This window comes from Gossypium hirsutum, chromosome A08 (assembly GCF_007990345.1).
Source record: "Gossypium hirsutum isolate 1008001.06 chromosome A08, Gossypium_hirsutum_v2.1, whole genome shotgun sequence".
Lineage (NCBI taxonomy): Eukaryota > Viridiplantae > Streptophyta > Magnoliopsida > Malvales > Malvaceae > Gossypium > Gossypium hirsutum.
In genome coordinates, this window is record NC_053431.1 from 97444609 (window position 1) to 97451522 (window position 6914).

General features: G+C 32.9%; 1 non-coding gene across 1 annotated transcript; it reads left to right on the top strand.

The window, feature by feature from the left end:
• Positions 1-566: 566 nt before the first annotated feature.
• On the top strand, positions 567-673 carry LOC121205701 (small nucleolar RNA R71). Its single transcript, XR_005900777.1, has one exon. It is a non-coding gene; the product is annotated as a small nucleolar RNA R71 (small nucleolar RNA).
• Positions 674-6914: the final 6241 nt, after the last annotated feature.

Sequence of the window (6914 nt, forward strand, 5' to 3'; positions counted from 1 at the left end):
AATGAGTTTCTGACACCGATATAAACTTTGAGAGCATCTCTTCAAGGTTCAGCTGCTTTTCTTGTTGGTAGGGTGGTTGTTGGTAGCCTAAAGGTGGTCTCTGATTTCGTTGGCCTCCCCATGAGAAATTTGGGTGGTTCCTCCAACCTACATTGTAAGTGTTACTATATGAATTGTTTTAAGATCGAGAATTATTACCCATGTAGTTTAACTGCTAGTTATCCATGTTGTAGCCATAAGGTTGGTATTCCGAATTGCTTGATCCACCTCCACTTGCTTCGTACTGCATTACTGGGTGAACCTATGAAGAACTAAGAAACCCATCAATTTTCTTATTCAAGAGTTCTACCTGATTAGAGAGCATGGTGACCGAATCGACATTATAAACACCAGTTGTTTTATTATTGACTTGCCACTGAAAGTTATTCAGTGACATCTCCTCTATAAACTCATAAGCATCTTCAAGTGTTTTATTATTGATGGTTCTGCCAACAGCTGCGTCAACCATTTGCCGAGTCGAAGGATTTAGGCAATTATGGAACATTTGAACCTGAAGCCAAAGCAGTAACCCATGGTGAGGGCAACTTCTCAGTAAGTCCTTGTATCTCTCCCATGCATCATAAAGAGTTTCTAAGTCCATCTGCACAAATGAAGAGATATCATTACATAATTTGGTCGTTTTAGCCGGAAGAAAATATTTTAATAGAAATTTTTCGGTCATTTGTTCTCAAGTAGTGATTGACCCTCGTGGTAATATGTTCAACCACTGTTTAGGTTTGTTCCTCAATGAAAAAGGGAATAACCGAAGACGAATGGCATCATCAGAAGCACCATTAATTTTAAATGTATCGCATTGTTCCAAAAAGTTTGCAAAGTGAGCGTTGGGATCCTCATCCTGCAAACCATCAAACTGAACAAATTGTTGTATCATTTGAATAGTGTTAGGTTTTAGTTCAAAAGTATTTGCAGCTACAACAGGTCTAACTATGCTCGATTCAGTTCCTGTTAAAGAAGGTTTAGCATAATCATACATAGTGCGTGGAGTAGGATTTTGATTAACCGCAATTACAGGAGGTAGCTAATTGTCTTGGTTTTCAGCCATCTCTTCGATTGGGGGTTGAGTATCATCCTCTTGCTCGTTCTCTGTGCATCTTAAGCTTTGCCTTATTTCTCTTTGGTTTCTACGAACTGTGCGATCGATTTCTTCGTCAAAAAGTAGTGGTCCTGACGGGTTTCTTCTAGTCATAAACTATAAAAACCTGCCAAGAGAAAGAAAAAGTAAATTAATAAATAATAATAATAAAATAAAAATTAAATTACAAGAAAAATAAATGGCTAAAGTAATAAAAATTGGGCGTTCCTAATATCTAAGTTCCCTAGCAACGGCGCTAAAAACTTGACGCGCAATTTTGTGTGATAAGTTTTAAATATTTATAATTAATCGTTCTTGAAACTAACTATTGTCGCGATGCAGGCCAGTGTACCTATTGAACAGTAGTAAGTTTTAGCAAGACCGGATTGTCGAACCCAAAGGAACTAAAAGTACTAGTAATGACTGTCCTTTTATTATCTAGCCTAAGAATAAGGGGGTTTTGTTTTAACTAACTAATTAACTAATCTAAGAATTCACAGAGAATGGAATTGGTGGATTACTTTTGGAAAACGATTGAATTAAGGCAATACCTAAGGAAAAATCCACCTAGACTGTACTTGTTATTCTGGCTCCGAATCGGACGATTTATTCATTTAACTTGTTTCGTAGAGATCTCTAAGTTATGTTGTTATCCCTATTCAAGACTAATAACGTCTAATCCCTAGATTGAATAATTGAGACTTTTCTCTAATCAACACCTTAGGGTTGCATTAACTTGATCTATGGATCCCCTTATTAGGTTTTACCCTAATCTGGAAAAATCTTGTCACCCTATGTCTAGGCGCGTGAACAACTCTGCTTAATTATGACAAATGTACTCGTAGACAGGGTCTATTCCTCCTCTGAATAAGAGCTTATCTTAAATCAGTATCATGGGATATCAAAACAAGAATTAAGAACACATAATTAAGAACAAGTTAAATATTTATCATACAATTCAAAAAATAATAACAAGATTCGTCTTAGGTTTCATCCCCCTTCGGTATTTAGGGGATTTAGTTCATAACTAAAAAGAAAAACATCTCTGAAGAATAACGAATACAAAACGTAAAGAAAACCCAAAACTCCTGAAGGGAAATTGAGGGGAGATCTTCAGTCTTGATGGTGATCAATCGGCTTCCTTTGAGTAATTCCTTCCTTCTTCTCCGTGTGTCCCCCTTACTTTCCTCCTCTAGGGTGTATTTATAGGCTTTAGAATGCCTAGAAACCCTCAAAATTGGCCTTTTCCGAATTGGACTCAACTTGGGCACGGCAGGGACACGCCCGTGTGAGTCGTGATTCGAATCTACCAAATTGACATGGCCATGTGGTCTGCCCGTGTGAGGAGGTCCAGGTTGTGTTGAATTCATACTTTGGCCCATTTTTCTCTGTTTTTGGCCTATTTCTCGTTCCTTTTGCTCTCTTATGCTCTCCTAAGTATAAAACATGAAATTAAAGCATTAAGAGCATCGAATTCACCAATTTTAATGGGAAATCATCCATAAAATGTGTTAAATATGGGGTAAAAATATGTATAAATTACGGTTTATCAAAACTCATAAAGGTAAGAGAAAAATTTCAGAATGTTGTGTTGTTAATGAATGTTATTTTATGTGTATATATGAGAGTCAAATTTAGAGGCTTTACAATCTCCACCCCCTCACCCTCAAAGTCTTATACAATGAAATTTACAAGATTTACGTTGATTAAGTCTGCCAAAGAGAAGCTATAGAATTCAATGATTGAATTAGTAATAATGTGGTTCGGAGTTGAGAAGGGGTTAGCAAGTAAAGAGAGTTCTAGAAAAGATATCATATCTTTTTTCTAAAGATCATTCGGGATATGCAACGCCACTATTAAAGAAGAGGTTAATCACAGGTATTCAACTTATTCAAGTATGGTATCTAATGAATGAATTAACCGGAATTTCTTCTAAATTGATTTTTTTAGTGAATGGGATAATGTGGGATCCTTGATGACTTTGGTAGTCAGTGAGTTAGTGTCTGAATTGCAAATATATTTGAATGCAGCTGTTATAGTCAAGTATCTTACGAAGATCTCTTCTGGGTAGTCTATATGTTCTTTTATCCTCATAGGCATATGCAATTGTTTATCTTTAGATGTGATTCGATTCATATGAGAATAATGGCTAACTATAACATTAGACAAAGGTATTGTTAGTCTAGTTGATTAATGATCAACATTGCTCTATTTTACTTTGGCATTCTATTCTATTATGTTCGGTAGAAGACTCGACGATAAGACTTATATAAAGCTATTTTTCTACTTCTACTAATTGTTGCAACTGATGTTGTCTCTGTCACAACTGATTTCAATACATATGAGTGATATTCTTCTTCTGGATTTTATTTGAGGTATCATTGATCTCTTTATCATTCAATACGAGTTGTATTCTCAGAAATTTAGTATAGCTTCACATCTTGGATTTCATTATTTTGGTTTTCTTATCAGTCTTATTGTTTAATCTATTAAACATGGTTCATCTGTAAAGGATATTCATTGGCCAAAGGTAATCACATCTATTACAATTATAATTTTTGGTTCGATCATGGGAGCACGGTGATTAAAATCTCAGGTTTTGTGAGCTTGTGTTTCTACATTGGCTGGTTTTCGTAACACCCTTAACCCCTCTCCATCATCGAATTAGGGTCACAGGCATTACTAATACTTCATACAATTAATCAATCATAATTACACATTTACACATATACATACTAGCAATTAACAATATAATATACAGGATCAGGTTAGAAACTGTCAAATCATATCATACTAGAATATTATACAATCGAATAATGATTCATGCTATACAATGCTAATCTTGGTCTTCTACTATCTATACTCTTGTCATTATTTATACATTACTAAACTTAGTCTTCCACTGTCTACACTCAGATCACTATTTATCCCTCCTTGAATGTCAAAATTTGGATATATACAAGACTATTCCAATTATTAGCATCACAGTATTGGTTCATACTCTATCTACGATTATCTTTTTGATTTATCTTCGATGATGTTAGTGGAATGCACTTAATTTAGGTTTGTTAATCCACCCCAATTCATAGTAAAAGTTACCCTTACAGCCTCTATTATGAGTCTTTGAGACCCTAAAATAGTTTAAAAATAGACAGGGACTAATTTGAAATAATTCTAGAAGTTTACGAAATAATTATAAAAATTTTGATTTTAGGGGTCACAACCCGTGTGGCCAGGCTGTATAACTTTCTGACTTAGGTTACACACTCATATGTGTTTTCCGTGTGTGACACCCATTAGTGTGGCTAGGCCGTGTGCACCTAAAAGTACCCTCATTGGTACTACATTTTATATATTCAAATACATCTACAACACATCAAACATTCAAGACTTTCGTTCATATCACATTTACCATAATTAGACTATCACTTAGCTATTTAAGCTACTAAACTTTAATCTAACACATACCAAATATAAACTAGGCTAACATAACAACATAGCCTCAACAACAACCATATACATATTTAAGCATCATTTCACTAGTAACTAAGATAACCAGACTTATAGACAATATCAACAAAAGACTCCCTAGGTACATGCCATTACAAAATGAAATATCACCACACTTGAGCTCAGGATTTGTGATTTGATGCTAAGTCGACAATAAATAGAACAGTACCTAGCCTACGCACGAAAAACAAACCCGTACGCTGAGTAAAACTCAGTGGTATTTCTATAATCCAAATAAACATAAACTTGATATAAGTATTTAAAATGCAACAATTAAGCTATGTTCATATGTTTCAATTTAATAGTATAATTTTTTCTCATTCCTTATTCATATCTACTAATATTTTCACATGTTCAAATATATAAGTATATAACAATGGCAGATAATTTAACATTTGAATACATCATCTCATGCAATGGCATGATTCATATCTTTGGTCAATACTTGAATTCATTCAAGTTTCACATCTCAATTCATCATTTCATATTTCATTTCTCATCTCATAATCATTTCTCATATTTGCCATTTCAATATTTTCTAATCTCATATTCATTTCTCATCTTTTTCATTTCAATATCAATCACATAAATTATTATTTTACTTTCCCCTATTAACATGACATGAGCTCGGATCCAACCAACACACCATTTTGGCACCCAATGCCTCATCGGATAAATCTGAAGTAATAACTACACCCACCGCTATATAAATTAACACCTAGTGTCTCATTGGTTAAATCAAACCAAATTGGCACCCAGTGTCGCATCGACTCGAGGTCGAAGTAATCCTTGAACTCTTCTTATCCTATGGCATGCCATCTATGTTCGACTCAGCCCGATACAGTTAATAGGGATTCATTTCACTTTTCAATACAACCAATGTCACAATTTCATGAATGTATATCATCACATATAAGCATATATTCAATTTGATAGTAATCACATTTTTTTCTCAATACACATATATTCATAATCAATATATTTCATAATATACAAAATCAATCCATTTCATTTCAATTATGAATTTAATTTAATCCCAAAGTACCAAAGCACTCACCTCAAATGCGTAGTATATGCAAACAATTATATATACAATAATCTACTATTTAATTTAGATTATAGAAACACAAACTGTGAATTTCGAGCTATTCGATATCGATTTTATCCTCCCCTTTTTAATCGAGAATTCTGGTACGATGTTAGCTATGGAATAAAACAATTAAATCACATTCATATTACACATTTCAATTTCACATTAAATTTCAATTTTCGCATTATATTTTGCTTATTCTTCAATTTAGTCCCTAAACTGAGACTAATTTTAATAATCACATTTATTTTCATATTTTAAGACTAATTTCACTCTAGACCACATTTAGCTTTCTCTTTTCCAATTTGACCCCTTAAATTTTGAACTTTTCACAATTTAGTCACTATTGCTCAAAATCAACAATTAATTCCACAATTTAGTCATTTTCCATTTCTAACTTAAAAATCTATCTATTTAATCCCTAATACTTAAATTATTCAATAATATCAACATCTAAAATCTTGAATAATACTAAAAATTACAATATGGGTCGGGTAGCCCTAACTACTGGGATTCCAAAAATATAAAAATTACAAGTGTAGGGACTAAATTGTACTAACCAAATTAGATCTAAACTTCAAACCCCCAAGTGTCATGAGCTTTTTATCCTTTTCTTTCTTTTCTTTTCTTTTTATTTCTATTCTAATTTGCATGCATACATTTTCATCTATTTTTCTTTCTTTTATTATATCTTTCATTTTAATTATTATAATATATATATACATTACAGTTAACATATATTAAATATATATATTCATGCATTTTGCTAAGCCTATGTTCGGCCACCTATTTACTAACATTAATTAAGTGGCATAATTGCTACTTTAGCCCATTTAATTTATTTCATTCTATAATTCAACTTTTAACTCCTACTCCCTGTACCTTATTGACTCCTAATTTCTTGAAATTTGCTATTTCAAAATTTTAATTAGCTACACAATTGACTTCGTAAATATTTAATTAAATATTTATGAGTCTGGTTTACTAAAATAGAGTCCCAAAAATACACTTTTCGACACCCCTGACTACTAGGTCATTACAGTTTTCCTCTTTTATTTCAGAGTGCACTATTGATGGTTGGGGTAGTGTTTTATCTATACGGTTGTAACGTCGATCTTGTTAAAGTGCTATGGTTTTAATTCATCTGATGGTTATGGCTTCGATATTAATTAAAACAGTTTC